The sequence below is a fragment of the Mastomys coucha genome, unplaced genomic scaffold (assembly GCF_008632895.1).
Source record: "Mastomys coucha isolate ucsf_1 unplaced genomic scaffold, UCSF_Mcou_1 pScaffold6, whole genome shotgun sequence".
Classification (NCBI taxonomy): Eukaryota; Metazoa; Chordata; class Mammalia; order Rodentia; family Muridae; genus Mastomys; species Mastomys coucha.
This window is the reverse complement of record NW_022196912.1, coordinates 79,552,470-79,570,955: the sequence shown is the minus strand read 5'-3', so window position 1 is coordinate 79,570,955 and position 18,486 is coordinate 79,552,470.

The following is an 18,486-nucleotide window of genomic DNA, read 5'->3' as shown; positions in this document are numbered from 1 at the left end:
ACTTGCAAATATTATCATATAGGCAGCAAGTTTTCTCACATGAATGTGGAATGTGACTGGGGAACACATTCCAACCACCGGGAATCACTAAATCAATCTTGTGTTTAAAATAACAGTCCTAAAGAATCGATAATATAACTTAGCTGTTATCCTAGGTAGACTGAATTGACAGATGGCAGAAATCAAGGCTGTGGACACAGTCATTGTCTCCACCACTTATGGGAGTCTGAGCTGAGTGTGCTAATGAGTCCTGATGAGAGGTGTTGCAAGCACATCCAAGCTAATTGTAAATGGCCCTTCTCTGCACACATTCATCTGTCTTGAAGAACATTATCAGGCAAGTCGTTCCACTGGCTTCATTGCTCAGGGAGGAAGCATGCAATGTCTTCAACCACAGTGCTACAGAAATCAGTAATTGCTCATCCATTTTGTATGGGCAGTTATATAGCTTCCCACTATGCATGTCCATCTGTCCTGCAATAAAACGTTTAATTTTTGAGGCATATAATTTTACAAGACTACTGGCAGAAAATTAAAATGAAATGACCTTGAGTTCATATATCTGGTTGGTCATTTTTAGCCTCTGTCCTGCTTTAGGGTCTTTATCAGGTGTCTAATCTGAACTGATGTGAACAGTCACCTTTCTTTCTAATCTGACGTGTCCACTTTGCTTAGGTCTTCTTCCAACTACCCAGTTAACATCTAATTGCCTTTCTTCTAGCAAAAAGGTGGAGGATGATAAAAGTACTAGACAAAAAAAGATTACCCAACTCTTTTGAGGTTATAAGGACAGACTTTATATCATTAAATGTAATAAGTGCTAAATAATATTAATACATATTTAAAAGGATTATATCAGTTTAATACATAGTCTAGGATAAAACTAAACCTCTTGTTCTATTTGTGTTTCTAGACTGGGTTACTCCTTACTCCCAGGAGTAAGTCATGTTGCTCTATTTTCCAACCCCAATAAGCCCATATAAAAACACACAATCCAATTATTATAATTATAAACTATATGTTTAGATTGGGCAGCTCTAACAGTATGCTAACTTACTCCCCAGCTATAAGACCCCTTGTTACTTGCAGTTTCTCCTGGCTATGTGGATCAGGTCCAGCATGGCTTACTCCCTGTCTTCTGTCTGCTCTCCTTCCCTTCTCATCCTTCTCCTCTCTCTCCACCTGCCCCTACTCGCAAACCTCCAGTCCCACCTTTCCCTTCCACAGGCCAATCACAGGCTCTAGCCTTTATTGACTAGTTAAAATGGAGAGAAGGTTCAGATGATATTACCTGAATACGCGATGGATGGACTGCTGCTCTGGAAGGAGAGCACCCCTCCTGAGGAAGCAGAATTAACATCAGAATATAAACAGCATGAGGACAACCCACAACAAAGCCACATGTAGGGAACTTTTGGCTGAAATCAAAGGGAGGATATTTTCCTCCTTCTCAGGGGATCCATCATATAGTTGGAGGTTTATTTGAATATCTACAACCACGTATATCTATAACATTTAGCAAAACAATAGAAATGAGTGTGAATGAGAATGAAGTGAGAACTATCAAGTGATTTCAGGATTCTGTGCTGTGTCTGAGGCTCTCCGGGAGTGTGTGAGCCAGGGTGCTGATCTGTTCTTCCTTGATTACACAGTCCTTAGCTGCCTTTCACAGCAGGAGATTCTATTGTGAGACTGTGATCATTTAATGATAATTTAAATAACAATTATCCAAAGTGACTCTTCCAAGGGACTTTCCAGCATAATTTTGATTATATCTGGCTTTCTGTATCATGTAATATGAAAACCTAAAAGGCTAGTTCACTTAAGCTATTGTCCTTCCTATATCACAGCTTTAAAATGGAGGGCACTTTAAAATGAAGACAATGCTTAACTAATAGTCTCTGGAATTCCAGATTACTCAGATTGTCTGAGAGAATTGCCTTTTGTTACCACTCTCAGGAAAACATAAGATTTCTGAGAGAAATAAAATATTCTTCCATGCTAATCCCTAGCTCTTGTTTATCACTGAAGATTATTGCTGTCCCAAGCCTTCATCAGAGAAGCTTCTTATTGCAATGAGTGCATTAACACAGAAAGCTATAACTGGGCAAAATGCTGAGAATAAACAATAGATTATCCTAAATGGGATCTATCTATATCACCCCCTTTTCAAGGCTCAGGGAAAATACCAGAAGAGGGAGTGGGCAGGAAATAAGAGCTAGAGAGTAGGGAGACATGCAACATAAAGGCATCATTTGGACATTACAGAACCATTGTACTAATGAATTCACTGTATCTATGGTTATCTGCATAAGACCTGAGCAAGATTTGGCCCTCATCGTGTATGGGGAAGGGTCTGTGAAGCCCAGTCCTCTCTGAGGCACTTTTGGAAGTTAGAGTTTATCAGGTGAGGGAGAATTATCATATATTCAATGTAGTAGTCACTCATAAGTTTTCCTTTCTTCAGTATATAGCCACCCATCCATGCTTGGGCAAGAAACTCCAGTTAAGCTCAGGGGACTACAAATAAAAGGCCGACAAAAGAAGGAGGGGGTCTTACTAAGAAGGTTTTTGCAAGGAGAGAGAGAAAGGCATGAAAGAATGGAGTGTGTGTGAAAAAGACTAAAACTCATTATACAAATGTATGAAATTGTCAAATAACAGAAGTTAAAAATACACATGTTTTTATACTTATAAGTGGTGTGATGTTCTACCAAGGTGTCCAAAAAACTTTATATTCTTGCTTACACTCTAAAATATCCAGTGTCTTGTCTTTATTTCAGACAGTCTCGAACTTTATAACCAATGGTCTTATATTTTATTCAGTTTAAATTATCATTTTACTTGGCCTTTAAATTGCAAACATCTGGAGACCAGATTAATGAGAGATTTATGGGAATATGGTATAGCAATTTCCTCTGAGCTCAAACATTCTACCGGGAAGCTAGTTAAGACCCAGGATTCTGAAGGGATGTTCATTCAGACTCAAGAAGCAAACACTACCCAAGTCTCAGGAAGCCTCTGGCACTTGCCGTATTCACAAGGTCATTCCTCATGAACTTATATAAGCAGTAAGAGGAGATTTACATAAGCTGAAGAGAGGAGACTCCCACAGGTCCAGCTGCCTGGGAGGACATGCAGAGAGCTCCTGAGTTCTAGCTCTCATGAATCCATTCTGGTTCATGCACTCTTTCAATGATGCAGCTGCCCTTGAGTTGTCTATGCTGATGTAGGTAATAGCTCGTATGCATCTTGTAAGTAACTCCAACAAACACATTGGTTTTCCACATTGGTGTTATTTTGGTCCTTTGTTAATTCCTTGTCAGGTACTTATTTCTGCCTTAGAGATAAGTGCCACGTAACAGGGACAGAAAAGGATATGTGAGTAAGTAAGTGAAAGCAATTTTTAAAAAGATTTCCATATCACGTGTATGAGTATTTTTGTGTGCAAGACATTGCATAATATTTGTGGAGGCCAGAAGAGAGCACAAGATCCATTTGAACTTACAGAAGATAGTGATCAGCCATGTGGGTACTTGGAACTAAACTTGAATCTTCTGCAAGAGTAGCAAGTGCCTAGAACCACTGAGCCATCGTCTCCAGCCCCTATTTATTATTTAAGTATAAATTATACTTTTAGACAACACAAGTCTCAAAATTGCTATGACAATAAAATCAGGTAGTAAACATAAAATATCATGATAGATTAGTGAGCTTTCAAGCATATATTGGAGATTCATCATGGGAATGGGAACGGATCTTTAGTAATCTGAATAATGTGGTGTGAGTACCTCGATTTACCAAGAACTGATACTATTTTCTGTTCATTTTCTACTGCTGTCCCAAATTATTCCAGTGCTTAGCAGCTTAAACTAGTGTTTAGTTTCTCACACACTCTATGAGAGTAAGATATTTTGGATCAGTCGAGCTTTGATTCAGAGCTTGATTCAGAGTGTGGTTGAGACACTGACTAACTAGGGTTACAGTCATCTGAAGAATTGATTGTAGTGGGAAGAAATGCTCCCAACCTGACTTCCATGGTTCTTACCAGATGTCCTCAGTTTCCTGACACACCGATGTGTCTACTGGGTTGTTAGGAACTGAGGGGTTGTTACATTCAGTTCCCCTTACACTCTTATGCTAAAGGCCTAAGCCCCAGTCTGATTATATACATCACACTTTGGCAGCTTTGTGAGTTCTTCTTCCTTCCACATTTCTCCCCCCATTTCCCACCCTTTCAATCCCCTAATACTAGATACACACAGAGAGAAAAGGATTGAGGGGAAAGAGGGCAAATCCAGTGAGCTGCTGTGGATGGTCTGAAGCAGCCCATATTCTACACCTGGGATTAAAACAAAAACATATTCTTACAATATTTCTGTGTTTTTAAAAGAAAATCAAATTCCAAAATTCTTACAAGAATAGAATAGAAACATATATTGATACATTGTGGGTAGAACCTGGGAGGAGATGAAAAATGCCAGTAGAGATGATAAGGGTAAAAGCTTACAACTTTTTTTCTATGATAAATCAGCAAACAGGAAACACGTGAGGAAGGATTTATTTTGCCTTATCACCGCAGAGATTTCAGAGCATCATAGTGGGGAAGACATGGCAGAATGGCTCATTTCATGCTGAACAGGAAGCTGAGCGAGAAGAGACGTACTCAGGCATCTGCCTGACACCGCTTACCTACTTCCACCAGAGAGACCTCACCTCTTTTAAAGTGTCCACTGCCTCCCCAGACAGCACACCAGCCATGGAGCAGACATTTAACACATGAACAGAGAAGGATATTTCCGATTCAAACCACTACTAGCTGTGTTCTGAGAGCTCTTGTTGTTGGAAGAGGGAAGAGGAGAGTGGGGACATAGCTCAGTCAGGAAAAGGCTTGCTGCGAAGCTTGCACACCCACGCTTGATCCCAGAGATCAGGCGTAACACGGGGTGGTAGCTAGTGGTAGCTACTATGTATAATTCCAGCCTGGGGGAAGCTGAGACAAGTGCCCAGCCAGCCTAGAGGAACACATCTTAAGCCTGCTTATGTAAGGAAGGCACATCAGTTTAGTTGTGAGTATGCTATGTTTTGGGATAAGAAGATAAAGCCCTCTTGGGAGTTTTATGAATTACATGTGCTAGGGATATGTTTTCTTTATTTCTCATATATAAGATTTTTTTTGGGGGGAAATACATTTAAATTCAAATAACGTGTCTCTAAAATAATTAAGTGAGGAGCGGGTGCTATATGAAAATAGAAAAGAAATTTGTATTGAAACGGCATCCCAAACCATTGTCTTATTGTGTTAGCAGATTTCCAGTTGGGGGAGACTTGGTGTGTCTTCAGGCATAATCACAGATCAGTATGCATGGAGTGGTTGTCTTAACACCACTAATTCTTCTACAAACTCTTTGCATAAATCTAAACCAATCATGACTAGAGCTATATTTCCTGCAAAATCTAACTATATATTGAAGAGAGGTTTGGGACTAAGTTTTGACTTTTTGCCAAATTATTTTTGTTCTTGTTTTGAAAGGAAATCCATTCTCTGAGCTACAGGATTTGCAAGCACAAGGAGACTAACACCCTGTAAAGTGGGAAAGCTGACCGCACCAGAGGCCGTTAGATTACTCTTTTAGGGGATCAGTTATTGTTTGAAGGGAGCATTTAAACAGTTTTAATGACTATGACTATAAAATATCAATATAATTTCTTCTGGTGCTTGACAGAATTACTTCATTTTTAGAAAACAATTTTTAACAATTTTGAGTAAGAAGATACTCACTGGGTTGAACAAATGACACTAGATCTGAATGAGACATCACTGCAGGATCTTAGGAGTAAGGTCCAGACTGAACACACAAGACTACTGATAATTAGATTATATCAACTAGTTAACATACAAGAAATATAACATGTATGAATGAGTTCAATAGAAGAAAGAGAATTTAGTTCTCAGATGATAAAGTTACCACTTTCGCTTATTTTAGAAGAGAGATATCTGCTTTACTGGCTTTTGTTTAGAATTAAACATCTATCATCTATCTATCTATCTATCTATCTATCTATCTATCTATCATCTATGCATTCATCTATCCATCTATCCATTCATCTATTTATCTCTCTATCTATCCATTCATCTATCTATCTATCTATCTATCTATCTATCTATCAATCATCTATCCATCTATCCATTCATCTATCTATCCATCTATCTATCTATCTATCTATCTATCTATCTATCTATCTATCTATCTATCTACCTATCTGTCATCTCTCTTCAGTGTGTACGTGCTTATGTGCCACCATATACAAGTGGAGTTAGGGTATAATTTGCAGGAGTTGTGCCCTCCTTTCACTATATGGATTCCAGAGATGAAACTCAAGTTGTCAGTCTTGATGGCAAATGCTTATACACACTGAATCATCTCACTGGCTTGTAATTTTTATTAATTTTTTGAAAGTTCATTTACAAATTAATGAGTTTTGGGGTGACATTTTCATACATAAATATCCACATATTTTTACTTAATGAGTCTTTAAAAATCTCTCTATGTGCATGTGTATATGTGTGTGTTTGGATGTGTATGAGAATACATATGTGCCTGCATATATGTATATGTGTGTGTTTGTGCATGTATGCATATATGTGTGTATAAGCATGTATATGTGTGTTTGTGTGTATGTTTATATATATATGTGCATGTTTGTGTGTGTATGTTTGTGTATATATGTGTGTGCATGTGTGTAGAAGGGTGTGCAGGAGTGTACTCAGATGTTGGTCGTTGTCTTTGATTGTATGATTGGACCTCTTTGCTGTTCACCACTGTGTTCAGCAGGCTAGCTGGCCTGACATCTTTCAGGCACTCTCCTGTTTGCACCTCCCATTTCACCTTAGGAGCAATGGTTTACAGGTGTGTGCTACAGTGCTTTGCTTTAAATGGAACCTGGGGATTCAAACCTGAGTCTTCAGGTTCGTATGAAAAATAATCCTACCCATTTAGCCTTCTTCTCAGCCATTTATTTCAGTGCCTTTTAACATTAGATTCTATTCAGAAAGAGCTTCTTTGCAGTATTTTCTTAATGTAATACTCTTGTATGGGGTTTTCCTTACAAAGTGCAATTTGGAGGGAAGTTTTACTTGAAGTACTCCTGTACCTATATAACTAGTTCAGCTGTAGTAATCACTTCATTATATATTTCTGTATCAAAATATTGGGTTAAATGTGCATGTCTTAAATTTATACTATAAAAACCAAAGCAAAAATGTCCCAATTATTAGAAAAAAAAATCCATCCCTCTTGTAGTGGGAATTTTGCTTTCTTGAAAAACACAGAACTGTTATGTTAATTTTTGTTTGTTTGTTTGTTTGTTTAAATCCTAGGTGGGAGATGCGAGGCTGCCTCTGATTGTCCATAGCAGCTAATCATGATTTGTCTTGTACTCTGGCAAGGGGATGATTTTGCTAGTTGAAGATGGTTTACATTCGGAATTCTGGAGACTCTTCAGAAGATATACAAATTCCAGAGACCCAAGAGAGGCAGTGGCTGCTGCTCCTCTGGCTGCTGCTCCACCTGTTGCTGCGGTTTGTCAAGTGGTCATGAGCAAAGAGACAATAACAAGAAGAAATTGGATATCCTGATTGATGTAGATCAATATTGCCTCAAGGAACTCAACACCCCTCATCAGCAGGAAGCAACTGAATGAGATCAACACTTCCCTTTCCCCTCTAGCCTCCTTTTTCTCTCTATCTATTGTTGGGGCGTCAGAAGGGTGGACAAGGGGTGGTAGGAAAAAGAGCCCAGGAAAGTAGCCAAAAGTATGGTTATACCCTCCTCTCGGTTTTCATTGTGCCTTGTGCTTGAGTATGCATTAACATTTATCAAATTATAAAATGTGTTATGCATTTGTTCGCTTCTTCCATAGAATGAATTCCCTGAGAAGATTATGCTTCTTACCTACTTTATATTACCTTACTTTATATTGTCCATACTAACAATGTTGCTTTAAGTGCAACATAAATTTGGCAAATTCTTAATAAATAAATGTCTTGTTATCAATATGAATACCAATGCTGAACAGGCAAATAATCCTACAGGAACAAAACATACTCAATTGAAAACTATTTCTTATACTGGCACATTTTATTTTGTGTGTTTATGTGTGTATGTATGTATGTGTATGCACAAGTGTGTGTTTTGTGTATAAACATGTGCATATATGTGCATATATTTCTTTGTGTGTTGTATGTATGTATATATATATGTGTGTGTGTTGTGTGTATATGTGTGTGTGTTGTGTATGTATGTGCATTGTATATATAAGCATATGAATGTGTGTGTTGTGTTTGAGGAGGCCAGAGATTGACATATGATATCTTTCTCATTTTCTTTTGAGATGGGATTTTTTGCTGAACCTGCAGCTTACCTATTTGGTTAGACTGGCTGGCCAGCAAGCCCCAGGGATCCTCCTGTCTCTACCTCCTGAATCACTGGGATTACATGCATATGTTGCCACACCTACTTTTTAAATGTGAGTCCTAGGGACTAGAAATCATATCTTCGTGCTTGCACAGCAAGAACTTTACCAGCCGAGCCATCTTTCCAGACCCTCTTACATCTACTCTTAATAAATGCAAAGGCTTGAAAGTGCATCATCACTGGATCTGTGATAAAGTAGTTTAGGATTGTTATATTGATTTACAAGGAATTTCAGTTATCTGAGACTCTCAAGCAGTTGAGTGGCGCTGAGCCCAGTGATAAGGAGAATTGAAAGTGAATATATCTTGGAAAAAATATTCTCAATCCCTTTTTGCAGTAAGTGAGGACACTTGAACCTTCTTTTTATTTGTTTGCTTCTCTTTTAGGACAGGTGACATCTTGACCTACAACTGCTTAATCAATTTCTGGTGTAAACAGAAGTTAAGAAAGACTTTATAGCATAGGGCTATAAGCAGAAAGGAAATTTTCCTTTGTAGGATTTGAGCATCATACATGTGACAGGTGACAGAACGGGGTAATAAGAGGGAGTAGAAAGGAGAGAGCAGAGTCAAAGGTGCTGACAAGAGCAGCAAGTAAGGCAAGGGATCTTATCATCACTCCAGAGGAAAGAAATCTTGGAAGTCAGAAGTTAGTATATGGGTGTTTGTGAGTAAGTGTGTGTGTACTCACTTACTCAGAAAGAGAGAGAGAGAGAGAGAGAGAGAGAGAGAGAGAGAGAGAGAGAGAGAGAGAGAGAGAGAGAGAGAGACCTATTTATGACTGACTATGCCTTATGGTTCTGGAAGTGTCATTAAAATGGAATTCAGAAAACAAGCTTTGCCATGATGTGGTCATAGAGAGCTGGATGGTAGGGAATGCTGGGAAGTAATATGGGTGTTATTTGTGCTTTGAAGACCCCATGTGGTGTTCTCTGTTGTTCCACCTGTAGGTGGAGAAGTCTGACTGTCCATTCATATTGACTGATGCCAACTAAGGAATGGTTGTGTTCAGATATCATTGTATCTAACATCTTTTAAATTAGTGGTTCTCAGGTCAGACAAGTTCATCTGAGTGTAGGATAAATTATAGAAAGGTAAAGTTTATTTTCAGTCTCTTTGATGTTTGATCTAGTCTTTCCACCATTTTCATCCAAACACAGATAGCAAGTTAAAGTTGACAGAGTTGCTTTCTTTCACTAGTGTCTCTCATGACTACCAGTGAGTGAAACATTGCTATGCTAGTAATTTCAGAAAATTAACAGATCAGGCTAATTGGGTTGTGAATGTGTTTTCCTCTTCTTTCACTATCCAGTCATCAAGAACTTCCATAGTTCTGAGTTAAGAGACTGGAATCTGCAACAGAGCTGGCAGCTGACCTATGTCTCTTTGTATAACTTACCCTTGGGTCTTGCTCAGGTCAGATCCCAAGTGATATTTTTATCATGTTACTAGTTAGTGCAATGTCAGTTTAATATTTTAACTTTATGGTGGATAACTTATCATGATCACCTTCAATTGCATAATGGCAACTTGCTATATATCAGTTGGTGTTCAGTATCATGTTAGGAACTGCCTTTCTGGTAGAGAACAGTTTTCTGTTGAAGACATATCAACAAGATGATCCAACCAAATAAAGGGGGAGAGCTATCCTGCTCTTCTCTAGGATTGTTTGGCCAAGGAATATATGGGACATCTTCATTGTTCGAATTATGAATTTACTTTTTGGCATTTTTGGAACATAGGTCATATAGTCTAAGTTACAGGACTGTGTGCAGGACTTTGTGTCTCATTTGAAACAACTTTAGAGCCATCTGTTTTCCCAAGTCTATTCGAAACTGGTAGCCTTGTTAGTGCTTTAATAGATGGTTTGGAATAAGTTAGGGCCTGCATATTAAAGCTTGGAATGTTCATAACAACAGTGCTCTAGTAAATGTTTAGTAGAATAGTATCAGATTTATTTATTTTTGTTGTTGTTTGTTTTAGCTGATGCAATAAAATAGCAATGACATTATTAAATTCTTCGAAGTCTGCTCAGGCACTGTAGTGTTGTTTTAGAATACATAAGAACACCCAGGGCTTGATACATTAAGTGACTAGATCAAAGAATCATTCAATGAAGCGGGTGATGTAGCACCCCACAGGCTTGCCCACACACCAGTCTGGTGAGGGCATTTTCCCAACTGAGGTTCCTCTTCCCAAGTGAATGGCACACTGAACAGATAAAGAGCTAAGATAAAGAAAGAAGTATGAGCTTTTTGTTGCCCCCACTAAAATAAAAATTCTAGGAAAAGCTTGAGTCAGTAAAGCTTTCCATATGTGATAGTTTCCTCTGCTTACATACCCTACTCTCCTTTCACTCTGATGTCAGTCAGGCTCAGTAGTGCACAATGTTAAATGTAGATTAATGACTATAGACCTTTGCAGTTATCTTGAAATAGTCTAAATAACCGTGCTTTCTTGAGAAGTATAGATTTAATTTACTTTCTGAGTTGCTATGAATGCTTTTGAGGGTCAGAATTTGTATTTTACTCCTAGAAGGGAACATTTAAATAAACATAGTATAAGAGATAACTTTTTGGTTTAAGTCTTTCAGTTTCTCCTAAATAGAATTAAAGCTTCAATTTATGTGACAGATGTGAAGGTAGAACATAGATTCTACTTTTGAAAACAATGAAGATGGTAATTGAAACTTGAAATTCTCTAGAAAGATTTAATTGAAGAAATAGTATGTGTGATGGCTAGTTTTATGTCAACTTTAGGTACAAGCTAGAGTCATTTAGGAAAAAGAGTCCCAACTTCCTACAGGCCAATCTAATAGGGACATTTTCTTGATTGATTATTGATGTGGGAAAATCAAGATCACTGTGGGTGGTGTCACCCTTGGTCAGGTGGTCCAGAGTTGTATAAGAAAGCAGACTGAGTGAGCTAGGAGAAGCAAGTCAGTAAGCAGCATTCCTCCATGGCCTCCTGGTCAATTCCTGCCTACAGGTTCTTGCTCAGATTTCTGCAATGATAGACGCAGGCTATAAGATGAAATAAAACCTTTATGTCCATAAGCTGCTTTTGTTCACAGTATTTTATTACAGCAATAAAAATTCTTACTAAGGAAGTATATGTTAGATGATTTAAAGTACAACATAAGTTCAAATTTCAACTGATTAATATGAATGAAGAATAATGACATTGAAGCCAAACAATATACATGCAAATTTGAAAAAAAAAAAAAGTTTAGTAAGCTTCTCAACTCACCAGCTACCCGAAGCTCCTGAATGTTTGTCTTTTGTTAACACGTTATGATTCCTTAATTGACAGACCTTCACGATTTGGTTTATAATGCAAATGGTAATTTTCAACACCTAAAAATTGACCCTGCATAGCCTGATGTACAGAGCGATTTTGCTTCTGTCCAGAAGCGATGAAAACCATGCTTGTGATGGTATCCCCTTGAGAGAGAAAGGAAAATAAACTTCCCATATCTTTATGATCATCTATCTTCATAGTTGAGCGACATTCCAAATATTTAGGTTTCTATTATGGGTATTGTGGAGTTCAGCTTGTGAAGTAAATTAGAGATAATTTGGTACAGGTCAGCATGACCTAGTCACAACTGTGACATTATTAAATTTTTTTCTTCCTAAGCAAAAGAAAGCACTGAGTTAACCATGATTCTCTGAACTGATCTGAAGAATAAACAAGCTGAGCAGGAATAAATCCTGTCATGAAATGCAATAGCCTGGGGGGAGCTGGAATGTAGCCAGGAGGGATTCCCACCTTGAGGCTGGCGCTGTGGTCCACTTAGGCCTTCTTTCTCTTCCTCCCCTCCATCTGCTGTCCTCCCGTCCCTGCCCTTTGCACTGTCTGCTTCTCCTCTCAAAGACTGGTTATTCTGAAATTTCACAAGCACATGTTTTTCTAAGGCCCTAGTGACTAAAACTATAGCTCCTGAGCCAGCAGCAATGATATCAGGAGCTGGTTAGAAATGCAGGGGCTCTCATGAATAGACTCAGACCTTGCAGTTAACGTGGTCTGCAGGTAATCTGAGTGCACAACACTGTTTGAGAAGCCTTTGTCTGTCTCTCGCCTTTTCTTCACATTCCCCATCTCCACTTTTCCCAACACCGTCTTGTAACCCTTTTATTGGACTTTTTATTTTATTTTTGTTTCGGTAAAAATCATGCTACTTTCCTAAGATGATATCTGTTGTTGCAGTAACAGATTCCTGTTCTCATCTTAAGGGTAGAATGTTTCCCTTCTTGCAACTCTTATCTTCTATAAATATTCAGTCATCAAATCCAGACACTATTGTGGATGCCAGCAAGTGCTGGCTGACAGGAGCCTGATATAGCTGTCTCCTGAGAGACTCTGACAGTGCCCGACTAATACAGAAATAGAGGCTCACAGCCATCCACTGGACTGAGTACCGGGTCCCCAATGAAGGAGCTAGAGAAAGGACCCAAGAAGCTGAAGGGTTTGCAGTCTCTTAGGAGGAACAACAATATGAACTAACTAGTACCCTCAGAGCTCCCAAAGACTAAACCACAAACCAAAGATTTCACATGGTGGGACTCATGGCTCCAGTAACATATGTAGCAGAGGATGGCCTAATGGGTCATCAATGGGAGGAGAGACCCTTGGCCCTGTGAAGGTTCTATGCCCCAGTGTAGGGGAATGCCAGGGCCAGGAAGTGGGAGAGGGTGGGTTGGTGTGCAGGAGGAGGGGGGAGGGAACAGGTTATTTATTTATTTATTTATTTATTTATTTATTTTATTTTTTCAGAGGCGAAACTGTGAAAGGAGATATCATATGACATAAATAAAGAAAATATCTAATAAATAAATTAAAAAACATTTTTCTATTTTTGTTTCCAATTATTAATTTCTTTGTCTCATGTATTTTGCTTTTGTGATGTTTCAAAACCTCCCTGAAACAGTGAGAGATATTTTTTTTTAAAAAAATTGTTTGTTCATACTCAAAAACCAAGAGTATTCAGTCTGGAAATGATCATCACGTGCTCTTTGCAGTAGGCAGGGACCTGGGGGTTGTAGGGAACCTGAGAGAGCCAGTCCTAAAGGGATGAGGTAGAGGTAGAAGATCAGTTTCTCTTTAGCAGATGGCATGGCTTGGCATGGCTGCAAACAGCGCCTCTCAGCGGATGGCCAGTGTTTGAGAACAGAGGATTAAGCAAAAAAAGACCCTGCAGATTTCTCTTCACTTCTTACTACCACCCTTTCCTTCTCATCTTGACACTTCGGTATTGTCTGGATTCATTTAGATGGACCAGCGGCCACCTTCCTATCAGGCTTTGCCTTGATCACTGTGGCTTGATGCTTTTTGCTCTGTACCTTTCAGAAAACAGGCCATTAAGATCTGTGCTCGGCGAAAACCCTCTTTCCCATTCTACTCCCTTTACCACTTTGTCACCGGCAATCTTTTTCTTTTCTGGGAACTATTACCCTGGGAATTTCAGAGATCTAGAGGGAGAGATAAGTGCGTCTAGTTCTTGATTACTACCAAAAGATTAAGTTTTTCAGCAGTGACAATGTTCGTCATGCAAATTTTGTCCTTTTAAACTCACTGGGTAATCTGGCAAGAATTTTTCTAAAAATGGTAAATTCTGTACTGACATAATTTTCAGCTAATCACACACACAAAGACAGGCACTACGGCTGTACCTGACCAGCATATCAAGCACTTGAAACAAAATAAAATGATTTTGTGTATGCTTTGGAGCATGCACATGCATATGTGGGACCTCCTGTGAACACCTGCTCCTGTGGGCAGGTGACCAGGCGTGACACACAGTGACTGGCATTGCAATGATTAGAAAGTGACCACGTTTTGAATTTTATTTTAAAAATGCAATTTTTATCATGTCTCAGGATGGACCTATGACTTCTATTTCACAACTTCCAGGGTTGGCATTCTATATTCTTGACAGGTATTTTAAACTCGTGACAGTATTATTTCTTTTTCAGTCTGGGAGTACAAAGAAGGTAGGTTATTTTCCCCTTTCCAAGATAAATCACTCTGATCCAATCCTTATGTAAGAACAATCTTTTTCTCTATCTTAAGGTGAGCTTTATGAGAGTCTCCATTCTTTTCTCTCCCATTCATGCTTTTAGTCCTATTCATGTGGACTTCTTACAAAAACCCACTTGGGGCACAGCAGAATGCTTTAGACTAGAATTCCACCATCTCCCTCTCTGAGATTCCTTTACATCAAACATCACATCCACAAATAAATCACATCCCCTTCCTCACTTTATAGTTATCCTTTCTCTCCAGGGCATAACTTTTGTTCTCTCTGCCTAATCTACTGCTAGGCTTTTAGACATCTTATACTAAAAATATTATTGTACCATGGTGATTCTGTAGTCTTAGAGTCAATTCTATTAAAACCAATTCTAAGCTCAGGAAAAACTAGGTCTGTAGATAGCCACAGAACATATTTTACATGACTGTGTCAACTATTTCTGTTTTTCTTTTTGTTCTTTTTTTCTCTTCTATATGCGGGAACACTAAGTTAGGTTTTGGAATTCATAGTTGAACAAAACCTAGATGTTGTTTTATAAGAATTTGTAGTTAAATATGCAACAAATATGAACATATATGATGTTGAGTATTAGAAAGGTACCTACTGAAGTCTGTCTAATGTGGTGTTATTGTATCTATCAGCTTTTTATGTGCTTAGCTTTCTGTAATTTGTCTCTTTTTTCCCTCCTCTCCCCCTGACCCCCTCTCATCCTTGCTTTCACTTCCCCCTCTCTATGAAATAGTGCATAGTCTCCTTCCCAGATGGGCGAAGGTGACCTTATTTGGAAAAGGGTCAGATATCTTTATAGATCCAATGAAGTGAAGGATCTCAGGATGGACACATTTTAAATTACCCAGCTAGATCCTAATTCTTTTAACAGATGTCTTTATAGAGACAGAATTGAGACAAGACAGACACATAAAATAGTATGCTGTGTAAAGATGGCAGCAGAAACTGGGCCCATGTGGGTATAACTACCAGGACCTGAAGGAAACAAGGAATATCTTTCCTCTCGGTATCTTGGAAGGCATGTGGTTCCACCCATACTTCCTTGTGGACTTCAAGCTTCTACAACTGCAATGAGAAAACAAATTTTTATTGTTTTAAGCTGCTTAGTTGTATAGTACTGTTTTAGAGAGGCCCTAAAGTTTAGAGAGCAGCCCTTCTATCATTTACTGATACAAATTTTTGTTATTAAACAAGAAATTATACAAGTTGGTGTGGGAAGTATAAAAGTATATTTTCTTATGGATACATAAAAATGTTACAGACAGGAAGTTGAGAATTATACCTTTTTTCTGGGCATCAAAAAATCAGGTGTGGTTACAAACATGATGGTTATTCTTCTAAGCCAAAGCGGCATCAGTAACTTCCTCCATTTAAACAAATATGCATGTAGGTATATTATAACATAGAGAAGACAGGGTACATATCAGAGTAAGGAAGAGCTGAATGCAGGCAATGCGTAAGAGTTATGAAAGAGAGTATAAACCTAATTGTGTTTCTTGTTCTACTTGTTCTAACTCTGTCAATTATCGTTTTGGTTTTGGTAGTAGATAACGACATTAAGAAATCCTTTTTTTCTAGTGGAAATGCTGAAGCCAATGTGAAACTCTGCAGCTTCAGAATGGCTTTTTTAACTGTCTAGACAGTCCCTAAGATACAGAAGCCTTGGGTCTTGTTCATGTCTTTGTGTGATTTTTTTATAATAAAGTTTATAAAAAATTTAAAATAACATTAGAAATATTTATTATGTATATGTGGCAGGTATGTTTGTGTGTATGTATGTGTATGTATATATGATGTGTATGTGCATACATCATAGTGCATGTGTGAAGGTCAGAGATAAGTTTGTGGAGCTGGCTGTGTCTGTCTTCCTTTATATGGAATCTAGGGCTGGCAGTTAGGTGGCTGAGCCTTTACTGGATGAACCATTCTTCTAGCCCTCTCTAACTTTTTAAGGGCCTTCCTAAAGCGATATTGTAATTTTATTATTTCAATTACCAAACACATTCATTTCAAATGCAAAGAAAATACTGTTTGTATATTCAGAGGCTAAAAACTAATTGATAACATTATGATAAACTTATGAGTTTATTACCATATGGCTGGAATGCTACTGAGTATTTCAATGGGGACAATAATGAAAATATTGGCTTCTTTAAAATCATGTCCAAGAATAAAAAGCACCTCCTTAGATAAGCTGAAATGACTTAAGAAAGAAACAGGCTGTAGTACAAACTATTTGTAGCTGGGGAAAAATGTAAATACACAATTATCCTGGTGTGCACAGAAAATTCTCCTCTCATCTTTTCACTGTAAACTATAAAATGAAAGCAGAAAATGTATTAAATCTAGACATAGCTAATAACTTACTTTGGCATGAATTTCTATGTCACTCCATTCAGGTTGATTAACTAGCATTCTTGCAGGTCTTTTCAGCTACAGTTTCCTAAGTATGCATCCCCAAATTCTCTTTGCTTGCCTTTGTAATTTTTATAGATAAGAAATTTAAAGTACTAGATTTTAAACAGGGACACATATTTTATGTAAATTTAAGAAAGTTTTTTTCCCAATAATAAAGCCCAATTAAAAATGAAACACCCTTGTTTGTTAAAGCAAATAAAACAAACATTAAATATGTGATGAAATTGTCATGGTCATTAAGTGGCAAAACACCTCTCTTTAGCTTTCTTTCCCTCCTCTCCCCTCCCCTCTCTTTTCCTCTATTCTCCTCCTCTCTCCTTCCTTCCCTTCTTCCCTTTTCTTTTCTTTTCTTTTCTTTTCTTTTCCTTTCCTTCTCTTTCCTTTCCTTTCTTTTCTTTTTTCTTTTTTTTTTGGTTTTTGCCTTTCCTTTTTGTTTCTATTGTGGGTCTCTGGGCTGTCAAGCCTCTGGCTCCTGGCCCTCCAGGAAGTGTCAGGGGTGGGCTCCACTCACACCATGGGCCTCAGGCCCAATCAGCCATAATGTACCACACTCATACTGCCATCATTAGGCATTATATTGCATAACTGGTCTCTAGGATCGCTTTACATCAATTGATCAATACATCCCCATTTTCTTCCATAGACACAATTCTATTTTCAGCTTTTATGGGTTTGAGGGAATGGTGGTAAGGGTGGCAGTGGATGTGTCCCTTCACCCCTGTGCTTGAGTCTGAATCACCAAGGAAATAGGATGGCATGGAGAGGTGGTGTTGGGTGGCAGTGATCATATGAGTAGCAGAGGAGGTGGGTAGGAATCAGCTGCAAGTTTGATTATTTAAAAATACCTCACAAACTCACACTCATTTGTCATTTAGAGTTCCACCAATGGTATATCTGGTGGCAGGAAAATTGCTCATGAGATCCAACAGTCACCAGTTGTTCCCACGTTTTCTTTGTTTGAATAATGTTGCAGTGAACACGGGCATGAAGTCCCCACCATGAAATGCTGATTTCATTCTTTTTCATACATCCTACACTGGGGTTGCTGAACAATGTAGGAATTTTACTTTTAAGTATTTTTTTTCCATTTTTACCAAATTGTCTTTTTCTTTGCATTTTTTTTAAACTTGTATTGCATTATGATGAGAAAAGTTACATGATTTCAATTTATCTGAATTTGTTAACATTTAAAAACATATTTTAATTAAATAGAATTGAATCACACTCTTGTTTCCCTTTTGTACCACTGCTCCTCCCAGAGACCCCCCTTCAGTACCTACAATATCTTTTTTTTCATATTCCTTAAAATTTATAAGATATTATAACAATAAAAATAAGTATTATAGAAGTTGTTTGATATAAAACAATAATCAATTTAACAGTCTTATGTAAATGCTCATCCACAGCAATAGTGAAAATACATTTTTCTTGTAAGCCGCCTTACCTGTCCAGTGGAAGTAAGGAGGCAAACAACGAGCTCTTCTTCCCCATGCAGTTTTATTAGGATCCTTGTAATCTTGCTTGTTACATCTTATTTATTTCTACTTAC